We start from the raw sequence: 23,463 nt of genomic DNA, 5'->3' as shown, positions 1-23,463 counted from the left end.
TGGCAGAGTTTTGTTCTGAAGGAATAGAAATTAAGGAGAGAGCACTGCATTTTCCTAATAATTACAATTTATACATTGTTTTTCTGTTCGGTTTGGTCTTGCTTCTTAACTGAACTTGGAGACTTAAGACAGATCAAAGCTGTGCGTTGGTCCAGATAAGAAGTGAAAGAAGAGCAAAGGGCAAGAAACGAGGCGGCAGCAGGAGCAGCGATTTGGGGTATCTATGAGAGGTGAAAGGCTTAGAAGATGTCAGATAATCAGTAAGAGAGCTCTTACACGCTGCAGAATCATGCTGGAGAATGCCGTCATTAAACTATAAAGATGATAAACAAAGATGGACAGGACCAGAAGCTAGATATTACAGTAGCATTCTTTACATTTTTAATCTGGCTTTTTAAGAGCTGCTCATGTTAAACAGCTCTGGTAGGGAAAGCTGTATAATGCTTGTCTTGTAACTGCTCCTCACATCTTTTAAAGACCTGTGTCCAAATATATTTTCAGAGCTAATCGTGGTTGGTATGAAGAGAGTTTTAGTGCTGGTTGCAGCATATGGAGGAGTGAGCTGTGGAATTCAACTTAAATATGATGTCTGTGGCAGTGAAACATAACCATGGACAATACAGCAGGACATAAGAAACAGAAATTGTAGGTAGAAGTCTTTTACTAGATCAGCTGATTTAGTAGAAGAAAGTAGACAAACTTCTGGACGCACAAGACCTTCTTAAGTCTCAAATACAACAACCATAGACTCAGTAGCCTTACTAGTTTTATGGCATATCATAACATACCTCCTCATTAGCTTCTCTGTTAATGAGGCAAACCTGTTTCTCTTCCCTAACATTGTCTTCACTGTTATCCCCTTAATAACTTCTTTTTTATTTCAAAGCTGTGAGCTATCTTTTGTTTCAGAGATACACACCTAGCTAAACTCTGAGCAATTGCCTTCTAGTTGTGTATAGCTCAGCTAATTTTTTTTAGGTCTACCACATCATTTTTGGACCTGATGAAGGCCTCTGAGTATTTTTAAAAGCTTGTCTTGTTGGGGGGGGGGGTGTTGGTGTTTTTTTTGCTTGTTTATTTGGGTTTTTGTGTGTGTGTGTGTAGCTGTTTTTTTAACGCAGCGTAATACCTCTTGCCCCATCCCTGGGAAGTGTTCAAGATCGGGTTAGATGGGGCTTTAAGCAACCTGATCTAGTGGGTGGCATTCCTGTCCATGGTGGAGGCAGGGCAGGGGTTGGAACCAGGTGATCTTTAAGATCCCTTCCACCCAAGCTATTTGGGGATTATCCGTGAATCTAATGATTAATTTTTGTGGAAATAAATGAAGAAAAACTTGAATACATGCTGGACCCACTAAATTGAAAACAGCAGTGACATGAGTTTTACTTATTTAAGAACTGTTGCATTTTACCTTTGTCTTCAAGCCTTACAATTCCTTACCATATAAGGAAGCAGTCCAGAAATGCTGATCTTCATAATCCCTAATATAGGAATGTCTTACTCTGCACATTGTGAAGGCAAAAACGTTTCCAGGGCCATGTAACTTCTGTGACAGATCTTAGTATCATTTGCTGGTGTAAGTGCATTTATCACTCTTTTCTTGTCTTCTGAGGCATATTCATTGATACTTAGACCTTTGGCTGTACGCTGGTGAGTTTAGTGGGACAGAAACTTGTATTTTTTGCCTTCTAACACGCAGTCTTCTGAAATGTGCTGCGATATAGCAGGAGTAATTAGTGCAACTTCTACAGCTTTATTTCTGTTCTTCACAACAACAGGGTTATTGACCATCTCAGGTTTTCTAAGTACTGTTTTTTCAGTCACACTATTTATAGGAATAAATCTCCTGTAAAACAGCAAACCTTTATCCCATTTGACCAGGCAGGCTATGAGTATTTGTATAGATCATCTGTTACCACCTCCTGGCAGCAACTAGGTGACCCTAGTTCAGTTCTTGAGTAGACTATGAACTAACCTGGACAAGCAAACATGCATGCTCATGTGAGGGCCACCACTGAGGTTGTTCCCAGCCCTTCTTTGTTGCCCGACCTTTAATATCAGATCAAACCAGTAAAATGATACCCCGCTCACCTTGGGGTAAATCTTTAAAGGGCTTAAGTCATGCACATTTCCGATGTTGTTTTTCTTCTCTCTGCTTTTCTTAACTTTCTGTTGGGACTCCACTGCAGGACTTGTAGTTCTTTGAAAATACATTTCACTTGGCTGAGTCTGCTAAGAATACATTCAGTAACAAACACTTAATGATAAATGCTTCCTTTATAATATCAAAACAGAAGTGTTTCATTTTAAGCCTTCTCAGCATCTGTTATATTGCTGTGTTGCAGTCTTTGAATGACTCAGAATGTTAGGACACTGCGACAGGAACATTTTTATAATTGTCTTAAAAGTGGCCCCAGTTTTAATTACAGAGAGACATAAATCTTGCTCTACCTTTTGCTCTCACGGTACCAACTGAAACTGTCTATTTAGATTTCTCAATGTTCCTTTTCAGAAAAGACAGAGAACAAGCACAGCAGATAATAGTTTCTGTAGGCTGTGGCCTAGCTCCCTGACTTCTTTTATTATGGAATGGAAGAGAGCAGCCAGGCCAACTAATGATGGAGCTCAGCTGAACTGAGTGGGACTGAGACTCAGTTGCTGGGCTTGCAGTGGAATAAAAAACAATTTCTCTGCATCTGTATAGTGAGGGTGAGTGCAGGAAAAGCTGTAAAGGAAAAGACTGGAAAAGAAAGGAAAGGTTAAGAGAAAAATGGGAGAGGGCATACCATAAATGAGAGTAAGTGAGAGACAAGAAAGGCTGAAAAGAATTTCAGCCCTAAGGAGTTTTCAGAATTGGAAAAGGAAGAAACCTGTGAGAATAAAAATAATGTTTCTTCCATGTTCTTGGCGAGGAGATGACAATGATGTAGTGAAGAGGGGAGAGACAAAATCGGGGACTTAAAGTCTTTTCCAGCCTAGTTGATTCTGTGCTTCTGTGACTTTGGCTGGGATACTAAGTGAGATGAATTTTTAAAAGGCTTCAGTGCTGAGACTAAGATGATAAGGAAGCTAAAGAATTATAGGGGAGAGAAGTCTGAAGATATGTTGGAGTGCTTTCTTAGGCAGGGATATTTGGCAGTATCTCTTGAAACCATTGCCCTGAAAGACCTATGGAAAATAAGAGGGGGATATGCCAAGCCTCTTTATAGCAAGACCTTGCTAGGAAACCAGTGGATTGAGATATGTAAGAGTGAGATACAGTCAGCAGTTTCCCTTGGGCTGGCATACAGCTACTAATGCTTCATGATACTTTACATCCCACTTTGCTTCAATTAAATTTTTTCTGCTCCATCTTTCCTTAGCAGAGCTACTCCTCTGTTCACTTTCCAGTGAAGGAATGGAACTAGCTGAAACAATTCTCGGTGAGTCTATATGCAGCATTTAGTAGAGTGCTAAAAAACCTCATTACTTAGATAGCATTACCCTTCTTCTGCTAATGGCTGAATAGCAAGAAACAAGTATGCCTCTTATCTGTCTCTAAATAAATTTTTAAAAATCTGAAACTTCTGCTTACATTTTCCTAAGTGTTCATTTTCTCAGCCAAGCTATGGGTCTGAAAACTGACATGCACAGTAATTTTTAAATTGTGCTTTCACTAAGGACTGAATCTTTTCTTTTTCATTTTGGTGAAGAGCCCGTCCTATATCAATAACAGTGCTGCCTGCAGAACGGTAAGAATTCACGAAAGAAGTGCTGTCAAGCCACCCTGTAGTTACCCACACAGTATAAAATGTATCCCACAGGGAAGGGTAATTTCTGTCCATAGGTGTGGAGGTGAAGGAGGAGATCCAAATCTGGACAGCACATTTAACCACTCCAGAACTTCCCCAGCCATTGCTTCTTGTAGGAATTGAAACGTGGTTTTAGAGATTTAGAATTTGACTCTTTGCCTCAACCGTAATCCATGTGTACTGAATTTGGTGTATAAAGTTGACAGATTTCATTAGCTGGGTTCAAATGATATGGGTTGACAAAGCTTCATTTGTATTGAAGCCCCTGCATGATTTTGATGCTTGGCCTGTACAGTCAGTCTCTCCTCATAAATCTCATTTCATGAGCAAAGACTTGAGTGCAGCTGTGTTTAAGAATGGATGGGGAAAGTACTGTTAATGAAGATGAATTATCTTTGGAATCCTTCTTTCTATGTTGCTGTGTGATGTTTTTGTCAGAAAAAAAGATTTGCATTTTGCCTTAAAGAGCATTCAGTTGTTCTTGCTTTTCTGACCACTGTAATTTGTTTGTAGTGCAAGATTTGGTTAAAGTATTTGATATAACTTAAGGATGTTAGATTTGGTTAAAATATTGCACAGAAGAGGAACTGTGCTAAAGCCACATGCTGTTGTGTATTGTCAGTTCTTGACTTTCTGTACCTGCTATTAAGACATGGGGAAAAATGTAACTCAATTCGAAGTAGCATATTTCTGAAAATTCTCTTCATGGTTTATGCAGTTAAGTTGCATGTGCTGTATTCAGACTGACAAGTAGAAGACAGAGGAGGCTGCCTTAATCCTCAAAAAATCTTGTATGAGACAGAAAACAAAAATGGTCTGCAGTCTCAGTTTACCTCATGATGCCCAGGAGCATGGTCTCCTCCTTGATTTGTGGCTGCCGAGGACCAGACCTAAGCATGTTTTGTCTCAAACATTTTGAGTACTGCTACAGGGAAGGTAATCGGAGGAGAGGGTCCCGTGGAGGTGGGGCAGTGTGTTCTGAGCCAACTCCCTGCTCCAGCATGGGACTTGTGCTCAGTTCCCTCATGCCAACTCACTGCCTGGAGGAGGCTCAAAGGGGCTGTGCATGTGCAAACAAAACGGCATGAAAAATCTAGTTTTACGTAAGAGGTGTGCACCAGGTTATGACAGGGAGCAGACTGGGCCCCCTCAGTCCTTTTCTCTCCTTTTTTCCCCCCTCTCTTTTTCTTTCACTGTCTTTGTCTCACAACCCCAGCTCTGGATCATCCTTGTGGCAGAACCAACACGAGATCTGAGGACTGGTAATATTCTTTGTTTTCTTCCCTTGCTTTGCTTGAGCAAAGCATGGCTATCATACTCTGCTCTGTACTCTGTACTGAACTCTGTTGAGGAAGTGGGGAGCTTGTAGAAGTGTGTTGTGGCTTGCTAGCCAGCATCTTTGCATAGTGGTGTTGTGGTTTGTGTGCCAGCACCTTTGGTTTTGTGTTATGCCTTGTGAGCCAGCACCTTTGAAGAGTTTGTTGTGGGAGTTGAGAAATTATTGAAGTGTACTGTATAAATTTAAAGGCTTGTTAGCCAACACCTTTTGAATCTAAGCAGTGGGCTGGTTGGTGGAGTTATGGTGGCTGTACAATAAAAGCATAAGAGTTCCCTGACATGTATCTGGTGTCTTTGTTCAACCTGATGAGAATTTATAACAACCATCATGGCCCCTACTGATGGGTTGTGACAGTGGCCAGTGCATGTGCAGTGCCTGAGAGCGGCATGGCAAAGGGCTGGGCCTCCTTCCCTGTAGAAGGAGCAGGTGAGGGTCAGGGACATCAGTCAGGGGAGCAAGGCCTTCAGCAGTCATTCCTGCCCAAGGTGGCTGCCTGGAAGTGGAGATGCAGGCTGGGGGGGGGGTCTTGGCCCAGCCCGCTCACTGCAGGAAGCTGAGAGCACAGGTCTGACTTTCCCGTCCCTTGTCCTGAATTTAGGGCCCTGGTTCCTCCCAGCCTCAGCCAGTCTGTGCAGTTGGCTCTGTGGACATGGACAGCTGGGAGGTGTGTGGTGGAAGGCAGGCCCTGGGGCAGGATGTCAGCGTGGGACTCTGGTGGCTGAGTGGTCCCTACCTGTGAGTGCTGGTAAGTGACAAGAGAGGTTAAAATTGCCTGGTGGTTTTCAGTGGCACTGCTACGGATATTGGACCATGGAGCTGAAGAGACCAAAAATACTCTTAATTGTCTGTAATGGAGATGAGTTAGTGCTTGTGGTGATACTGGTAGATTCAGTAGAAGTTCACCTTACAGCAACCCTCTGGATTGACTCTTGCATATTGTGGCTAAAATCAGACCTATACAGCATCTGCAACACATTCCTCGTATATATGCTCCTGTTCTGCTACACTTCCAAAGGAAATGGAAACTTTAAAAGCTCCAGACAAAATTTCCTCAGCTTCTTTTACTGTTTTCCTGCTTTTATGTGCTGTGTGTGGCGTGCATTGCTTTAAACTGAGAGTTCAATCATGTTCTTTCAGCTGTTTAGAGTTGTTTACAGTTTCTCACTCCAGGGTTATGGTTTATGACTGTGAGACTCCATATCTGTCAGTCAGGGTTTATACTTTACTTGCTGACTGCTGAGGGTATGGGTTTTAAAATCTAACCTCATCCATAAGTTGTAAAGTACCGACAATCATTTGTGTTCCAAGATATGTAGTTTAACACTGAAAGTTCAGGGTTTGCAGCTTACTGTTAAATTAAAAGGTCCAAATCCTTTGATGATAAATTTGTAAGCCCTGAACCCTAAACAGTAGGCTGTGAATCATTTGGGGGAGTTAATTTGTTTCCCCTGGTGCCACCCAGCATTCAGCAATGTGGTCTGATCTGAGGCAATGAGCAGGAGGGAAGCAGGCAGGTTTGAAGAAGTGGGTCTGCTTGTGCATGCCTGAATTAAAAAAGGAGTGTGGCATGGTTATGCCAAAAATGTAGACACAGGAAGTTCCTGAAAGGTTAACCTTGCAGAAAACTCAAATGTTGTGGTAGTGTTCAAAATAGGAGTGGAGGGGCAGTGTTTGTGGCTTGTGTGTTCTCCTTTACCGTGTTAGTGTGTATTAGATTAGTGCGTAGGTTTGTATGCTAAATTTGTTTTCTTGAGTTTTTCTGTAGGGTTTTCAAATTTTGCATTGCTTTATGTTTTGATAGGATGATGTCTTTTACTATGTCAGTCAGCAAGCAACTGATCACAAAGTACTGTCACAATGGATACTAAGGCAGAGGAGCTGAGAGACGCTGGTGAGTGCCTGCTAGCCTTGAGCACAAGACTTTGGTTCTTTACGGCTCACTCGATATGTATTCTTCAACAGCGGAAGTTCTTTCACCATTCTTTGTCCAGAACCCTGGCTCTCTTTTTCTACTTCTCTGCCTGACCATCCTTCCCACCAACTCTAGCCGTCTGTCCAGCTTGCACGCCGCCCTTCACTCCCTGTCCCAGTGGCTCTATCCCGGTCATTGTCCCTTCCCCGCCATCAGTCGCTCCCGCTCGCGTCGCGCTGCCGCGCCCGGACCTCGCGCATGCGCAGTGCTGCCGTCGCCCCACGGCCGCTCAGCGCAGGTCCCGGGCCGGTGCTGAGCGCGTTGGGAGCACCGGGAGGGCAGTACGGGGGTGCTGAGCGCGTTGGGAGCACCGGGAGGGCAGTACGGGGGTGCTGAGCGCGTTGGGAGCACCGGGAGGGCAGTACGGGGGTGCTGAGCGCGTTGGGAGCACCGGGAGGGCAGTACGGGGGTGCTGAGCGCGTTGGGAGCACCGGGAGGGCAGTACGGGGGTGCTGAGCGCGTTGGGAGCACCGGGGTGGCACGCTGCAGAGGGTAAGCCTGGTGCAGGACCAACCTGTGAGTGCCGGGGGCGAGGGGCAGAGAACAGGAGCGATGTGGTGCTGTGCTCTCGCCGCCTCTCCCTTACCCCCACCGGCAACGTAGCAGCCAGTCCAGGCGAGGTGCTTGTGACTAGCATGACGGTGGCGTTCGGGCCTCGAGGGATCCTCTGTGGTGCGTTTGAGATCCTTCAGTGGCCACGGGCTTGGGGACTCGTCCTGTCTGCTAGGGGCAACACTTGCAGCAGTTGAGGGTCTCAGCCCAGCCACGCTCGGGCCTGGGGTGGGTGGTAAGAGTTTCCCGCTGAGTCTGTCCAGTGTTTAGAATTTTTAAAGGCCGTGGCTTTTTTTCCTTGTCTTTGTTGGATGCTGCTTTCTGAGCAGTTTGAAGATGACCTAAAACATTGAGTGGTGTCAGTGTTGTGTGCCTGTGTTTTCTAAGGGAGAAGGGCTAGGGGTGTGCTAAGTGAGGAAGTGTGGGTTGCATGTAGAAGATGGTGAGCTGGAGAGGTGGCACAGGACTATCTGGCTTCCTTGATGTCTGTGTGGATGAAAAGAGTATTTCTGATGAAATCTCACTGAATGTGTAGTGCTGTCAAGCACAGTGTTGGGTGGTCACTTTGGAGTCTGAAATCTTTGCTTTCCTTCTGTCTGTGTTGAATGAGAGGATGGTTAAGTCAGTAGGGACTGTATATTTCTCCTTTCTGTTTGACCTGTGTATAGTTTTATGCTGAGTGAGACAGACTTCCAGCATTGCAGTGTCTGTGCTGCAGTCACCATGAGGAGTGCCATCTGACATAAGCTGACATTAACTGGATGCCTGATCAAACCTACTATCTGTGAGGACTGCTGTGGCATCTTAGTGATGAAACAGAGCCTGAGATCATGGCTGAAGCGGCACAGTGAGTCAGTTGTTATTGTGGGAGCAATTATGGGCCTTGGATTTGGGATAGTTCTGAAAGGGCTTTGCAGTTTCTTGCTCTCTTGGTAACAACTGTTCTGGCCTTTTGCAGGTGCTGAAGCATAGTTTGGCAATTGAAGCAGCATCACAGGTCTGTAGGATCAGCAGCCAGATGCAAAGAACAAGCTCTGACTAGCAATGTGCACACAGCTAAGTCCTGGCACTGCATTGTAGTTGAGAGAGGCTGGGTGGGTGGAAGGTGGTTGTGCTCTAGTTAGTGATGAGACAGACTTGGTGGCAATGTGGGTACTGCTCGGTGAAGGGAGCTGGAAGTTGTGCCTGGGAGACTAAAGTTTGGGCGTTTGGTGTGTGATGTGCAGGCCTCACAATGGCCATTTGCTTGATGTGCCAAGTGGTTAGGTATCTTGGACTACAGATGCTCAGCATGTGAGTAATAGGCTAAAAACCCCAATCTGTTTTACATAATAAAAAGTATTTTCCCAGCTGCAGTGTTTTATCCTTGTTTTGGCAACTCTGTGAGACATTTTCTGATCCTTCTTTAGAGTGGGATTAGCTGGACAGAGGAGAAGGCTTTTGGGGTGGTGTTAGTGACTGCAGGAATGGTATTATCAGTTGTCACAAACATTTCTCTCTCTCAACAGGTACCACTTCCCTTAAAGAGAGGCTGGTTGGTGGTTACAGATGTCACTGGCTCTGGATATTTGCCCACAGAGATGAGACGACCATAAATATTAATTGTCTTAGTAATGGTACTGCAGATTTAGTGCTGGCTGTGTTGCAGGTAAGTTTAATGGAAGTGCAGCTTAGTACAGTGGATCGGTATACAAATTGAGTCTTACATATGGTCACATGAATGGTGGCTGAAATCAAACCTATAAACAGCAATTGCAGAGTGTTTCTGGTGTGTGTTCCATCCTGCTGCCCTTGCAAATGAAAACTTGTAAAGCTACAGGCAGAAATTCTCATGTTCTTTTTACTTCTCTCTTTACCATTTTCTTGCTCTCATATTATTTGCATTTCTTGCTCAAAACTGAGTGTTTTGAATTCTTCACTTACACTTTATTGTTTAGAGTTTGTGGTTTGCAGTGGTTTCTTACTTAGGAATTATGGTTTATTACTTTATTTTGTGAGGCTCTGTATTTATTATGATTTTACTTATTTATAGATTGGGGCACCAGATGTAAAAATGTAATCTCATCCATAAAATCTAAATCCCCAATGACCCAATGACAAGGGTGCTGAGATTTGTAGTTTATCATTTTAAGGCTTACTGTGCAAAATGAAAAAGTTGAAGTCCTTGGATAATAAACTGTAAGCCCTGAAGCTTAAACACTAGGCTCTGTGATTACACTAAGTAAGGCACTAAGACTGTAAATTATTGGTAAAAATTTATTGAATCTAACATCAGGAGGAAAAAGATCATAGTATAATCTTACATACCTTCAGATGCTGGGAACAGCCTTCTGCAGAATTGGAGAGATCCCTAACTGAGGTACAGCCCCACAGTGCAGCTTCTGTCTTCTGTTGACATCTTGGTCTTTGTAGCTCTTGTGGGATTTTCTTGTAAGAAAATAATTCTATTCACCCTTTTACTGTCAAACGAGAGTGTTCACTTGAGAACCTGCTGCTGTGCTTTCAGATCTGAGATCTTGGTTTGACCCTGTCCAGGCATAACACGCTGCCACTGCTGGTGCATGAGTTGAGAGCTGTCAAGCTTCTTGCAGGGCTGTACTCGAGGTGTAGGGCAGAAGCACAGACAGGTGAATTTAGAGTTTTTCCTTGAATAACAAAGCTGAGTCCTGTCCTTGAAGGAAAAAGCAGACTGACAGTTATACCTCTTGGTGAACTTCGAGAGGTTCATGTCAGCCCATTTCTCTGGCCTGTTAAGGTCTCTCTGGACAGCAGCATGATACTCTGGCTTATCAGCCACTCCTCCCAGTTCTGTGTCACTGCAGACTTGCTGAGGGTACTCTGTTGCATCCTCACTGGTTTGTGGTGTGCTTCAGGGACCTGTGTTTTTCTTTCCAGGTCGCCCAGGGCTCTCCGTTTGCCTCACATCCCAGGGTGTGTTTGCGCTCCTCATCCCCGGGCTGCGGGGTGCGCTCTCTGCTGCCGCCCGGCGACCACAGTGTGGTGCTGCAGGCGGGGCGGCGCGGATTCCCCCGCATCGGACTCGGAGCTGCCGTCAGGGGAGCCAAACACGTGCGTGACCTTCACCTTCCTGCTGACCTTTGACCACGGGTGGCATTTGGCTGTTTTGAGCCACTTTCGACATTTCCAGTGACCTTTGACCCCTTTGTGACATCAACCTATTTGGTGACCTTTGACTTTTCAAATGACCTTTGACATCTGAACTACCTCTTCCTGTGACCTCTGGCATTTTTGTGACCTTTGATCTCTGGATAATGACCCTCAAGGTGTGCCTGTTGACCTTCCAATCTCCACATTTGAACTTTAATCTTTTGAGCTTGACATTTGACCCGGTTTCTGTGTCTTCTTTTATCTTAGTTTGCTGTCTCTGTTGCTCTCTTACTCCCTTGGCTTTAGAATATTTCTCCATATGCCAGTGCTATACTGCCCCTGGTTCTAGTTCTCTGCTGACTGTCCTGCCCCTCTTCACATTTCAGGTTTTTTTCTGTGTCCTATCCCTGTTTTTTCTTTCTTTCCTGTCTGTTCTGTGTCCAGTGTTTGGGTCTGGGGGGGGGGGGGGGGGAAGATGGGCTGTGGGGCTGAGGTGGTGGCCTCCTGTTCCCAGTGGGCTCCAGCTGTGGGCTGGGACAGCATAGGTGGCGTAGGCAACACGAGCAGGATGTTGGAAGACATGGGATTTCCTTGAAACTTAACCTGTTCATTAGCTTTCCTCCCGTGGCTTGAAGTCTCTTTCTTAATTTGTGACCCGTGTCAGGTGGTGGGGTTTCTTTGGTTTGGTTTTGTTTTTCTCGATCCAATGAAAAGGGTGGGTTTTACCACAGGAAAGATTAAGGAGGTTTTAAGAAACGTTGGAGAGAGTTGTCTAATGATTCCATCTGGGCATCAAGGTTGTCTGCTGTCAGCACAGAAAGGCAGGCAAGCTGCAGGGTCATTATTGGCAAAGGAATGAAATAACGTTTATTGTTGATTTGGCCCTTTATCGTTCTTAAAAATGAAGGAAATACTTCTGAAAGGCAACGTCGGTCTTGCAGGACGTTTATTTTTGCCAATCTGCGCTCCGGGAGTCCTTGAGGTCCTTGGAGGTGAGTGGGGGGGGGGGCGCGGCTGCAGTGCCGCTCCCGGCCGTGTCCGCCAGGCGGCGACTGTGAGGCAGGGCCCGGCGCTCGGGGGCGCTCTCGCAAGCGACGCCCCCGGGAAAGCGGCGGGCTTTGGGCACTGCCGGCCTTCCCCCGCAGTGCCCGGGCTGGCCCGGCGCCTGGCAAAACCTCTGAGGGAAAAGGCAAGCAACAGCTGCGCTTGTTCTGCCCTTTCTTTAGCCAGGGACTGGAACACAGACAAAATCGAGGGGCTCTTTGACCTGGGCAGGCTCCGAGCATTTTTCAGCCTTCCTTAGCAGGGCATTCTCACCCTCTGAAAAGCTGAAAGGCTTTAACAGCTGGAGACGCGCCTGCAGCTGTGCAGATTAATGTAGTTTCTTTGAGGAAACAAAGGGGAAGTTTTCCTGTTGTTTTCCTGTTGTGAGCCTAAATACCGAGTCTACTCTACTTTTTCAATCAGGTGACGAAGCTTATGGAAAAAAAGACCAAAGGCCTCGAGGTGAGTACATTCTACCGAGTTCTGCTTTTCTGGGATCGGTTTGGGAAAATCACGTGAAATTCTAAAAAGCTTCTCTCCGTGTTTTCTAGTTGTTTTTTCAGCCTTGGTCTAAGTTTCCTGTAGAAAAGGGCATAGAATTATTAGAACAGACAAACTAGACTTTCTCGGGAGAGATGGAAGAAAAGTCTGCTGATTGCAGTTCTGCTTTTCTTGTCTTCCCTTCGACTGTCATTTTCTCTCCCCTGCTGTTCAAATAGGCAGCAATTAATTGCTCTGCTGAAGAGTTTGCTGTACTAAGTGTCTGTCAAATTGATGCCTTCAACTCAAGACAGCACCTGCTCCTTAGTTACAAAAAGTTCCTCCCAGGAAATTTCCAGGCGTGCCCATAAATCTCCTCGCTGTTTGTTTGGGAGAACGGGGTTTTCTCGTCTGTAACAGAATAGTCGTGGCATTTGCTATGGAATGCTGGTGGCAATCTAGTCAGAAGAGGACCCCGTGCTTCACTAATTTTCCCTTTTTGCTGTTGGGGGTGACTTCTTCCCAGGGATGTTCTTCTTGATCCCCCGGGGCAAACGGAGGTGTCAGCGTCAGGAGCCATCCTAACTGGGGCCCTGGTAGGTCAGTGCTTTTTGTGTGACTGGACGGTGAAGCTGTCTGTGGGAATGACCTGGCTATTGCTCAGTGTAGTCCTCATTAAGGTGTCTTTTACTCCGTGTTCCCAGGCTCCCTCTTTCCCTTCGGTCGCCGTGGGTGTGCCGGACGCCTCTGGCAGGACTAACCCTGTGGCTTTTATGTCCAGGGTGCTGTGCTGTGTGTGCCTGCAGGTAAGAAAAGCTGGGAGTGCAGTCCCTCTGCTTTGATTGCTGTGTCCCTTTGGTAGTGATTTTGGAGGGGAATCCCATAGCGATTTGGTTTGAAGGGGACCTTCAAAGGCCAGCCTGCCTTCCGTGGGCAGGGACACCTTCCCCTCTCATCCCCGGTTGCTCCGAGTCCCGTCCAGCCTGGCCTGGAACACTTGCAGGGATCCAGGGGCAGGCTCAGCTTCCCTGTGCAGTGTGCTCTAATATCTCTCCACTGGCATCCTGAAAAATGTTGTCAGCGTGTTTTGTTGGACGACGGTAAGCAGGACCTGGGTGAAAAGGACATTCTCTGAGGTGCTGGGAGAAGGAGGACTCGTGCGGGCACCTCCAGAGACAGCGGGAACGGGAGCGTGCTGCGGAGAAGGAAAATTCCAGGGGGTGGGTGCCGAGAAATTTGTCCTTCCCTTGCCCTGTGCTCTGCACTTAGCAATGGGTCAAGTGCAGAAGTTTCCTGGGGACCCTGGAAAATGATGCCGGGTCTGCTAAGAAAAGTGGGGCCAAAGGAGCAGGACCTGGGTCTGCGAGCGTGGGAGAAACAAGGGCCGGGTCATCCTCTGCCTCCAGGAGGGAGGGCAGCAGGAAAGGCCACGGACTAAAGCACTGAAGTGCCGTTCCCCAGGGAGCCCCTGCCCAGCACTGAACTTGCTTGTGCACTTGCTGTCCCTTTCCCAGCGGAGCCGAAGCGTCGGGTGCGGGTGCCGGGGGGATGGAGCTGCCAAGGACAAACTGGGAGGGTGTTTGCGAAGGAAGGGGGTAGAAGGAGCTCTTGATGTGCTTTTTTTACTTCTTCATCCCACAGAATTGCCACGAGAGGAAATACTTCAGAGGGGCTTCCCTCCAGCTAAGCCCTGAATATGCCAGGAGGTTTCAGCCGGGAGGAAAGGAGCTGTGGAAGAAAAGCAGCCTAAAAATAGCCAGCGGGGATCATCAGGTTTTCCAGCCAAGAAGAACAAGGAGAGAGATGAGGGAATCGGGTTCCAATTCCTAATGATTTGGTGGGTGCAGGAATGATTTCTGTGTGTTTTCCAGTCCCTTTTGATTCCTGAGATGATTTGAAAATGATGGCTTTAGCAATCAACTAAATCGGAGATGTTGTTTTTGAGAGGAAATGATGCCAAATAAATGCAGAGTTTTGGGTCAGTTTTTGGGATGATTTGAGTCAGTTTTTGGGGTCAGTTTGGGGTCATTGTTTGGGGTGATTTGGGTCAGTTTTTGGGGTGATTGGGGTCAGTTTTGGGTCAGCTTTTGGGATGATTTGGGTCAGGTTTTGGGGTCAGTTTTGGGTCAGCTTTTGGGGTGATTTGGGTCGGTTTGGGGTCAATTTTTGGGGAGCACTGGGTGTTACTGGGGGTTGTTGGGGAGCACTGGGTGTTTACTGGGGAGCACTGGGTGTTACTGGGGGTTGTTGAGGAGCACTGGGTGTTACTGGGGTGCACTGGGGAGCACCGGGTGTTACTGAGGGTTGTTGGGGAGCACTGGGTGTTACTGGGGAGCACTGGGTGTTACTGAGGGTTGTTGGGGAGCACTGGGTGTTACTGGGGAGCACTGGGAGAGCAAATGAAAAATAAAGGGAATAAAAAATAACCGAAATAAAAAAGGAAATATAAAATAGAAAAGAAAATTAAAAAAAAAAAAGGCAAAAAAAACTAAAAAGGAAATAAAATGAAAATGAAAAAAAAGAGAAAAAAAAAACAAAAAACCCCCTTCTTTGGCACCCCGTTTCCTCTCCTCCCCCCCCCCCCCCCGAACCGTAAATTGCGGGGTCATCACCCCTCAAATGTGAGAAGGGGACCCCAAAATGTGGGTGAGGGAACCCCAGGGAGCCGAAAAAGTGGAGGGGGAGCCGCAGTAAGAAAGCGAAGCCGGGCGGTCGGGCGGCGGGGTGGGGGGGGGAGCCAAGGTGGCGACGCCGGCGCGTGCGCAGTCGTTGGAAAGACGCCGGCGATCACGTGGTAACTGAGGGCAGCCAGGAGAGGGACCGGCGACGCATGCGCGGTGGCTCTCGTGCCGGTGCAGCGCTCCCTGGTCGAGTTAAGGGCCGGTTCCGGCGGCAGGGCGGGACTCGCGGTCTCCCGTCCCTCCCGGGGTGTGTGTGGGGGGAATAACATGAAGATTTTTTGGGGTGAAAGCGCAGAAATTAGCGAGGAGGGACGCTAATTTGGGTAAACCCGGTCCCCGGAAGTAGAGAGCGACCGGAAGTCCTCCAAGGCCCCGGCCCGGAAGTCCGCCAAGCCCACAGTAAAGATGGCGCCGCCAGGACCGGAACGACCACACTAAAGATGGCGGCCCCGGCCCGGAAGTCCGCCAAGCCCACAGTAAAGATGGCGCCGCCAGGACCGGAACGACCACACTAAAGATGGCGGCCCCGGCCCGGAAGTCCGCCCCGAGGCCACACTCAAGATGGCGCTGCCAAAACCGGAACTTAGCCGAGGCCACACTAAAGATGGCGGCGAGAGGCCCCCTCGCTTTAGAGAGGCGTTTATCCTGTTGCCTGACCTCCGCCGCCACCCGGACCCCCGCCCCGCGCCCGCAGCGCCGTCTCGCCGCGCCGCTTCCCGCTGTGGGGACAAGGCGGGGCGCTCGGCGGCGCCGGGCGCGGGCGGCAGGTTCGTGGGCGGCGGCAGGCACCGGCGACGGCAGCCCCTTCTCGGCGCCGCGGAGCGCGGCGGTCGCCGCGAGAAGCCCAGGCACCGCCCCCCTTCCGCTCCGCTCCGCTCCGCTCCCGCTCCCGCCCCCGTCCCCGCCCCGCTCGGTCCCGCCGTGGCCTGGAGATGCTGTCGGGGCTGCGCCGCCGCCTTCCCCCCCTGGAAGCGACCCACGGCGGCAGATCCGACGGAGATCGTCCCCGGGGTAACCTGGGCGCGGTGGGGGGGCGCGGCGGGGGGGCGCGGCCGCTCTTCTGCCTCTCCCGCGGCCATCGGCGACCGCAGGCAGGGGAAGCGACAGGCAAGTTTCTCGCCTCTGCGGAGAAACTTGCACCTGCGTGCCGCCGCAGGGCCGGGTTCGGATGTGCCCTGGCACTGCGCCCCCCCCTCCCCCGCGGGGAGGGTCTGCGCTGCCTCGGGGCCCCTGCGTGTGCTGCCGGGAGAGAGAAATCCTTTGGGAAGCTGGGCTGGAAACAGCAACTCTGTGAACTGCTCAGCTTTTCCTAGGGAAGGGCAGGTTTTAGGGAACAAAGGCCCGTACGCGCGAAAGGCGCCGCGGGTCTCGCCAAGGGGTGGGGGGGGGGGCGCGGCTGCAGTGCCGCGCGCGGCTGCAGTGCCGCTCCCGGCCGTGTCCGCCAGGCGGCGACTGTGAGGCAGGGCCCGGCGCTCGGGGGCGCTCTCGCAAGCGACGCCCCCGGGAAAGCGGCGGGCTTTGGGCACTGCCGGCCTTCCCCCGGAGCACCCGGGCTGGCCCGGCGCCTGGCAAAACCTCTGAGGGAAAAGGCAAGCAACAACTGCGCTTGTTCTGCCCTTTCTTTAGCTGGGGACTGGAACACAGACAAAATCGAGGGGCTCTTTGACCTGGGCAGGCTCCGAGCATTTTTCAGCCTTCCCTAGCAGGGCATTCTCACCCTCCGAAAAGCTGAAAGGCTTTAACAGCTGGAGACGCGCCTGCAGCTGTGCAGATTAATGTAGTTTCTTTGAGGAAACGAAGGGGAAGTTTTCCTGTTGTGAGCCTAAATACCGAGTCTACTCTGCTTTTTCAATCAGGTGACGAAGCTTATGGAAAAAAAGACCAAAGGCCTCGAGGTGAGTACATTCTACCGAGTTCTGCTTTTCTGGGATCGGTTTGGGAAAATCACGTGGAATTATAAAAAGCTTCTCTGCGTGTTTTCTAGTTGTTTTTTCAGCCTTGGTCTAAGTTTCCTGTAGAAAAGGGCATAGAATTATTAGAACAGACAAACTAGACTTTCTCGGGAGAGATGGAAGAAAAGGCTGCTGATTGCAGTTCTGCTTTTCTTGTCTTCCCTTCGACTGTCATTTTCTCTCCCCTGCTGTTCAAATAGGCATCAATTAATTGCTCTGCTGAAGAGTTTGCTGTGCTAAGTGTCTGTCAAATGGATGCCTTCAACTCAAGACAGCACCTGCTCCTTAGTTACAAAAAGTTCCTCCCAGGAAATTTCCAGGCGTGCCCATAAATCTCCTCGCTGTTTGTTTGGGAGAACGGGGTTTTCTCGTCTGTAACAGAATAGTCATGGCATTTCCTATTGAATGCTGGTGGCAGTCTAGTCAGAAGAGGACCCCGTGCTTCACTAATTTTGCCTTTTTGTTGTTGGGGGTGACTTCTTCCCAGGGATGTTCTTCTTGATCCCCCGGGGCAAAGGGAGGTGTCAGCGTCAGGAGCCATCCTAACTGAGGCCCTGGTAGGTCAGTGCTTTTTGTGTGACTGGACGGTGAAGCTGTCTGTGGGAATGACCTGGCTATTGCTCAGTGTAGTCCTAATTAAGGTGTCTTTTACTCCGTGTTCCCAGGCTCCCTGTTTTCCTTCGGTCGCCGTGGGTGTGCCGGACGCCTCTGGCAGGACTAACCCTGTGGCTTTTATGTCCAGGGTGCTGTGCTGTGTGTGCCTGCAGGTAAGAAAAGCTGGGAGTGCAGTCCCTCTGCTTTGATTGCTGTGTCTCTTGGGTAGTGATTTTGGAAGCGGCGCCCGCGCAGGGCGAGGCGTTGGCCGGGCCGGCGCCTGAAGCGCTCGGGGCCGCCGGGCAGGGCAGTGCCCGGCTGGTGGGTGCCTCGCAGAGAGAAGAGCCTGGCCCTGGGAAGGCAGGAGCCTGGTCTCGAGCTGCTCTGGACCGCTGTGGGGATGAGTTTGAAGTTTTGAGATCGCTTGTTTCTGTCCCTACCTTCCCACTGAAAACAATAACTTAAGAAGTTCTCCTCTGGACTGGTCCAGAGAAATTGTGGAGTCTCCATCCCTGGAGATGCTTAAAACACTTTTGCTCAGACAAAGTTGTGAGCAACCTCTTCTGCCTAATCCCGCTTTTTGAGCAGGAGAGACTGGACTAGATGATCTCCAGAGGTATTGTCCAACCCCCACCATTCTGTCCTTCTGTAAAGGGGCTTTGCACTGCCCTTTGGAACTGTAATCTGTTGATGACCTGTGTTGAGGTCACACTGCAGCTTGTTACACTGCAGCTTGTCACACTGAATGGCAGCCTGAATAATTTAATATTGAACTGTGATTAATCACAAGATGAAAGCTCAGATAGGCTGGTAAGAGGCAGTGTTCTTTGCTGCAGCATTTCCCACCTGAGGTAATTTTCCTTGTTCTGAAAGTGTCAAGTACAGTTGGGCAATGTACTACATAGGAAGAAGGGAAAGAATCTCCAAAGCAAATAAATGAACAAAAAACCCCTTTATATTTGCTTGTGCAAGAAGAAGATTGTTATTCCACTCAACCAGGTTTTGAGAGGACAAATTAATTGTTTCTCTGACAACAGTATACACTGGAGGCTGTTAATGATCCCATAGTCTGTGCTAAAGGTTTTAGCTGATTGTGTTTGTCATCAGCTTTTACTAAAGAAAAAGCAAGCCTTCTCGGCTGTGTGGATATTACAGGAACGAAATGATTCCATTCATGTAGATAATGATAACAGAGCCAAACCAAAACTATTGTGAGTGTCCTATGTGGAACAATATACAGAATTTCAAAAGGGATTGTAGTGGTCCCATATACAGAACTAACATACTTCCTGTTCCTTATTTGCTGATCAGGTCATGTTTATCTGCCTGTCAGGACTGTTGGAGCACTGGATGGAGAGCAGGTCATATGAGGAGGATTACGGAGTAAAAGGCAGCTTGTACTGAAGTGCAGGGAAAGTATAAATATTTATATATATTGGCACAGCGCCTGGCCTTAATGCTTAAAATCCTTTGGAGAGCTGTCTGCATATTTACTGTATTAATGATCAAATGCAAGGCTGTGTTGGGAAAGGTCTTCCATTTGGAAGTCAGTAGCTGAGACTGTCTTGCCTATGAAAAAGAGGGAGAATTTTCGTTAGAGGATGTAGGATTCTGGCTGGTAATAGTCTTAATTCAAGGTATTTTTAGAGAATTGATTTAATACGAGCAGAACAAATGGCCAGAAGTGTAATGAGAGACAAGTTGAAATTAGAAAGTAGATGTGCATTTTGAATGTACTGTCATAGCAACTGATTAAATTCTCCCTCTCTTGCTGTTCTGGGGACCTTTTAAATGTGCTTTGGCTAAATGAAAAGTATTAGACTGTTTCAGAGCCAAAAGGTCAGTTCTTGTTGTCTCTTTTGCACTTTAATTCTAGTACACGGATACTTGCTAACCACTTATAACCCTAGATGCAGAATGAGAACTTGGGTTATTAACAATAAAGAAGTAAACAGCAGAAAGACTTGACCTTTCTTTTGAATTGCCCTACAGTGTTACAAAATACCAAACAAACCTCCTTCCCCAAAGAAACACCCCCCAAAATACCCCAACAACTCACCAAACACAAAATCACCGACAACCAAAAAGCAGAAGTAACAAACATGAACAGCAAGTGGAGGAAGAGTTTGAAAGCGGGCTGGACAGAAGCAGAAGTGTTACTGCCCACTCTTAGGCCACTGTGCTGATTAAATGGGTGTTGTTAGGTTTAGATTAGTAGTTCGTCGTTGTTGGGTTTTTCGGTGGTGTTGATTTTTTTTGTTGTCGTTGTGGGGGATTGTTTGTTTGTTTGTTTTTATTTTGGTTTTTTTTCTGTATTAAAAATCTGGCTCAGTTACTCTCTAGTTCTGGTGTGTTCTCTTTTCCAGGTGGTTGGTGTTTCTGCAGTGTTTGGCACAGGACTGGGGGAGATTTTTACCCAGCTTTCTAAAGCTGTAGATGAATAGGAGAGGTAAGGGGATAACTTCTGGTCCGCGACCCAGTGACCACTTCCTGAAGGTCCTGATTCATGAGTCTGCTCCTTTGATTTGAAGGAGTGTACAGTTGCCATAGCCAAGGTAGCTTAGGGTGTCCAGTATCAGCATAAAAAGCAGCAGTAAAAAGGAACTATTCAGAGATGAATTTTTGTGCTGTTCCGTGAAACAGTAAAAGCTATCTGTGCCAGCAAGTCTGTGAAGTAATTTTTTTCTTGTAGTTCCATACCAAGTTTTGAATTGTTGCTGTTTTAATGAAGTATGTTCATTGATTTTGCATCCATTGGTTTCAGAATCCAAATCTGGGGAAAAAAGTACTGTCTTTCTGAAATGTCTCTCAAACATGAAAGCCTAGAGAAAACTTTTTTTTGTGAGTAAAAAGAAGCCTCCAGGATGATCCTTATGCAATACAAATCATGTGTGTTTCAGACTGAATGCACTCCCTTTATTCACCTGTTCAGAGAGTATCGTCCAGAATACGAGCGCCTGAGAAAAACACTGGTAAGTGTTTTTAGCTGTTTTACACCTGAACAGTGTATCTTGGGTCACTTTTGTGCACACAATTGCCTTTATGTTGAGAGGGTCTAACATTTCATTTACTAGTCGTACTCACTGTGGGAAAACTCCTGTCCTGAAGGAGTCCACCATTTGCCTTTTTTTTCCTAGATGTGGTGGAGCATATCTTTACAAAACTAAAGATTTTGTAAAACAGATGTTGCTCACTGGTTTAGTGCTAATATTTGAGCTAATTGTGTGAAAATGATTGGGAAATAAGATTGTGTCTTCCGTTCAGATGGACAGAGAGTTCTTAAAAATAAATTTCCAAAGGGATTTGTTGAGACTATCCCTGTATCTTCCTGCACCAGTGAAGAGTACTAGTTTGACTTAGTAAGAAAGACTGAATTGCAGTGCCAAAATCAGTAGCTCTGCTCACCTTGAGTTCTGGCTGTCCAAAGGACAGTTCTCTGCAGGCACAGCTACACAGAGTTTGGCTTCCCGGCGCTGCTGAAAACGTCCTAGAATCCCACCTGACTGGAGGTTGCTTTCCACGCTTAGTCAGAAGTTCTGTGTAACCTGAGTTGAAATGTAAGACCTGCGTAGTGACTTCTGCTCTCTGACTGGGGGACAGGCTGCTGGGTTTGGGTGAGGTTTCTCTTCTCCTGATGTTTTAAATGTTCTCAGAATCCACATGTAAATCTTTGTCTACGGGAGAAAGCTCAAAATAAACAAAAGAGAGAGCAGCTGGAACACTTGTGGAAGGACATGGGCAGCGTGTGTGTGCAGGGCAGCACACTGGCAGGTACCTCCCCAGGAAGATAAAGTTTACTGCAGAAGTTTTCTGAGGAGTTTGCCTCGTGAAGTAGTACAGTGCTTCTTTGTCCTCACAGCAGAAATGTGAAAGCAGCTCCATGCTAGAGGAGCAGGGCTTTAGTTCCTGTGGGATTGGTCACACTCAGCTCTTCCTGTGTCAGTCACAGGTTTGGAAGAAACCCCGCTGTGTAGCTAAAGCAGTGGACCTACTAGAAATAATGAAATACTTTAGAAAAGGCGAAACAGTCAGATCAGAATATGAGAAAGCTCTGCTGTTGGCTGCACTGTTCCTTAGATGAGGCGAGTAGGTGCTGATGGAGTCTGTCCTGTGTCTGGGATCCACAAGCAGCTTTCTGTCCCCTTAGAGCAGGTGTTCATTGCTGGGTTTCTGTGCAGACAGAAGTTGTCAGTGCACACGCTCCCTTACCTTTAGCAAGCTGGTTTGTGTACAGCTGTTTCTGTTCCCTTCAAGGACCTGATGCTTCTGCAATGGGTCCCTCTGAGCTAATACTAACACGAGGAACTCTCGATAAAGAGCAAGAAGAGAGGGAGAGTGACGCTGATGGCATTGACCATGAAGGTAAGGGAATGAGGTCTAAAAGCTGCCTCTCAAGAAATCCCCTCTATATTTCATGTCCTGGATGGACTGTAAGGAGAGCCTAGAAAACAAGCAAACATTCAGTCACCTGACGTGTCAGAATCTGCAGCAGAAGCTCAGCTGCAATGGTCAGTGCAGGGATATCACTCTGTAACCTTTGTGAAAGTTCAATTGTAAATTTTCTATTCAAGTAATTAATAGGTGTATAACACACATAAACCAGAGAACTCGTTAGGCTTGGGGCATGCAGTGACCTTTGAACCTGATTGATGCACAGATGTGTCCATCATCTTTTTGGCCTTACAGTTTCTGCCCCTGGCTCTCTTCCCTTTTCCTGTGACTGTGGTCTTGGAGCAATCTTCTAAGTTGTTACAGTGTGATTTTTCTCTTCTATAGCTCACAGACTTAATCTTCATTCTTTCCCTGTTCCACTGATGGGTAGGATCACTTATTTCCTTTGCCCTGTAATGTAGCTGAAGATGGAATAGACTTTCTATGTTGCTTTGGCTATCCTGATTCTAGCTTTTTTTCAGAAACACAAGTAGAACAAGTACTGAAATAGCGCTGAACTTCAGCAGCAGCGGGGACTGCGCAGGAGAAGGAGGGTGGGCAGCGGGCCTGGGGCAGGCAGGGGGATGGGGGTGGGGGCGGGCACTTAAAAGATTTCTACCAGGGAGCTGATCTCAGCCAGCACCCAGTCGGGGCAGTCTAAGTCCCCGTAGAAGCAGAACTGCTGCGTGGGGAGAGGCGGTCAGAGGCGCACTGCTGCTCTGCGTCCTCCCCGCTCCCCGCCGCCGACTCCCGGCCCACCACGTCGCCGCTGCTCCCCGGTCCCCCATGCCGCACAGTCCGCCTTCGCGATCCGGAACCGCCCCGTGTGCCGGTGGGGGGCTCCCCGAGGGGCTCTGCAGGGGCCTTGGGGCCGGGACCCCGGGGGTGCAGCCCGACCAAGGGGCGGGACGGGGTCCCGGGAGCGGGACCCGGGACGGCCACGGACCCGCGGGAAGGGCCCCTCCGACACGGCCCTAGTCCCTCCTCCTGACCACCCGAGAACCTCCCGCCACCCCGCGGGCTCCAAGCCCCGCCAATCCGGGCCCGAGGCAGCGTCTGGCCCGCCAATCCCGGGCCGCCTTTCTCGGCGCCGTCCAATCACAGCCCGCCTTTTCAATCCGGCAGCGGTCCCCCAAGCTCTGCCCGCTCAGCCGCGGCGCGGCCCCTCCGAGCGGCACCGTCCCCCCGTTCCCCTCAGGCGCTGCTGGGACCACGGAAGGGCGGTGGGAGCTCCGCGGTCACGTCCCCTCTGGGAGCACTCCCAGGAGAAGGAGAGGGAGGCGGGGAGCGGGCGGGAGGGGCTCCGGGAGCGGGGCCTGCGGGACCAGCGGGGTTCTCGGGAACGGGCGGGCGGGGATTGGCTGGGCTGGAACGGGGGGGCGGGGCTGTGCGGGCCGCGGGCTATAAATAGCGGGGGGGGGCAGTTCGGCGGCGGAGGTGGAAGCGGCGCTGGAGCGGCGGGAGCCGGGGCGAGATCGGCGGTGAGCTGGGGCGGGACTCCAGCGGCTGCCGCTCCCGA

General features: G+C 48.7%; 1 protein-coding gene across 2 annotated transcripts in view; it reads left to right on the top strand.

Moving 5' to 3' along the window:
• The window catches only part of HLTF (helicase like transcription factor), a 75,806-nt gene extending 53,403 nt beyond the window's left edge, over positions 1 to 22,403 (top strand). The window contains exons 25-37 of one of the 2 annotated variants that reach the window (XM_064665600.1): positions 3,366 to 3,422; positions 5,008 to 5,053; positions 6,932 to 7,021; positions 8,613 to 12,268; positions 12,813 to 12,886; positions 12,991 to 13,092; positions 16,824 to 16,862; positions 17,407 to 17,480; positions 19,880 to 19,962; positions 20,414 to 20,485; positions 20,941 to 21,070; positions 21,167 to 21,284; positions 21,768 to 22,403. The gene's annotated coding sequence lies outside the window, so the exon portion shown is untranslated. Of the gene's footprint in view, positions 1 to 3,365; positions 3,423 to 5,007; positions 5,054 to 6,931; positions 7,022 to 8,612; positions 12,269 to 12,812; positions 12,887 to 12,990; positions 13,093 to 13,927; positions 14,269 to 16,823; positions 16,863 to 17,406; positions 17,481 to 19,879; positions 19,963 to 20,413; positions 20,486 to 20,940; positions 21,071 to 21,166; positions 21,285 to 21,767 lie in introns of those variants that run through there. The other variant, XM_064665599.1, reaches the window with a different exon arrangement.
• The last annotated feature ends 1,060 nt before the right edge of the window (positions 22,404 to 23,463 follow it).

This window comes from Pseudopipra pipra, chromosome 10 (genome assembly GCF_036250125.1).
Source record: "Pseudopipra pipra isolate bDixPip1 chromosome 10, bDixPip1.hap1, whole genome shotgun sequence".
NCBI classification, from domain to species: domain Eukaryota; kingdom Metazoa; phylum Chordata; class Aves; order Passeriformes; family Pipridae; genus Pseudopipra; species Pseudopipra pipra.
Note: the sequence above shows the minus strand (reverse complement) of the source record. Positions and strands in the feature narration are given on the sequence as shown.